The sequence below is a fragment of the Penaeus vannamei genome, chromosome 15, assembly GCF_042767895.1.
Source record: "Penaeus vannamei isolate JL-2024 chromosome 15, ASM4276789v1, whole genome shotgun sequence".
Taxonomy (NCBI): domain Eukaryota; kingdom Metazoa; phylum Arthropoda; class Malacostraca; order Decapoda; family Penaeidae; genus Penaeus; species Penaeus vannamei.
The window spans coordinates 16,407,959-16,409,626 of NC_091563.1; positions in this window are offsets into that span (position 1 = coordinate 16,407,959).

A 1,668-nucleotide genomic window follows, 5' to 3' on the forward strand; every position below is an offset into this window, starting at 1 on the left:
TGATAATGATTGATTAAAATAATAACCTTAATGATAATAATGATAACTGTTGATGAAAATAATAATGATAACAGCTACAACAATAATAATGATGATGATAATAATAACAACAGCAGCAGCAGAAATAATAACCATTATTATCATCACCATTAAATACTGTTATCGCATTTATTGTTGACGTTGATATCATTATCATGATCATTGGCATAATTTCTTATTGGCATCATTATCATAAAAAACAATGGAAGATAATGATGATTAAAAAAGAAAAGAAAAAAATTGAAAGGATATTAACGCTAAATGATATCCCATAAAAACATCTAAACCATAGCTTGAACAGAAGATACAAAATTACAGACAAAAACAAAGAATAAACAAATAAAAAAATAAAATAAATCTAAAATAAAAAAAGAAATTAAAAAAAGAAAAAATAATAAAAAAGATAAAATCCTCCACACCATAGCTGAACAGAGGATACAAAAGGCAGATTCCTGAATTAAAGGAGTGCATAGGACTTTGTGCAAATAGGCCGTCGACAGGAATAGGTTTAATAACACAGGTGTTGCCCTTTCCATTCTGCATATATATGGCAGCGAATGCCAATAAAGTACTACAAAGATGCAGAGGAGAGAGAGAGAGAGAGAGAGAGAGAGAGAGAGAGAGAGAGAGAGAGAGAGAGAGAGAGAGAGGGAGAGGGAGAGAGAGGAGAGGGAGAGGGAGAGGGGAGGGAGAGGGAGGGGAGGGAAGGAGGGAGGAGAGGAGGAGGGAGGGAGGGAGGAGAGGGAGGGAGGGAGAGAGAGAGAGAGAGAGAGAGAGAGAGAGAGAGAGAGAGAGAGAGAGAGAGAGAGAGAGAGACGACACACAGAGACAGAGAGACAAAGAAAGAGAGAGAGACGACACAGAGAGACAGAGAGACAGAGAGAGACAGAGAGAGAGAAAGAGAAAGAAAGAGAAAGAGAGAGAGAGAGAGAGAGAGGAAGACAGAGAGACAGACAGAGAGAGAGAGACAGAGACAAACAGACAGACAGATAGAGAAAGAGACAGAGAAGAAGTAGTATACATTTCGAGAACGCAATACATACATTTCCATGACAGACCAACAGATAATCTAACTCGATACCTATCATCCAATTACACCTTTCAAAGAATCACGCAATTTCTAACGATAATAAAATTACTAATGATAATAAAATATTTTCCCATTACCTTTCACTTTTAGAAGCGGAAAGAGGCTAAAGATACACGAAAAGCCAAACGTTTGATTTGCATAGACATTCATATCAGTCCAGCTTTATTGCCAATAAAACCATCACTAGAAGTTTTGGCAATAATCTATACACGATGACACAAACAAAAGCACGTGATCTCTCCCGAAATATTTGCACATGTATATCTGCTGCCCGGTGTTGTGCGTTGAGCAATCAGCCGCGTGTGATTGGTTCTGAAGCGCGGGGAAATAAGAATGATATCGAAATGATTGTACTGGATACAAAGAAAAAGAAAATGGTAGCATATACATGAGTAGATGTGATGTTAGTGTCCTGTCTGTCATTTCTAGTGCAATTATAACTATTATTATTAATTTATTTATTCATTTATCTATTTATCATTATCATTTTTTTTCTTTTTTGTTGATTATACTGTTGCTGTTACTATTATAATCTGTTG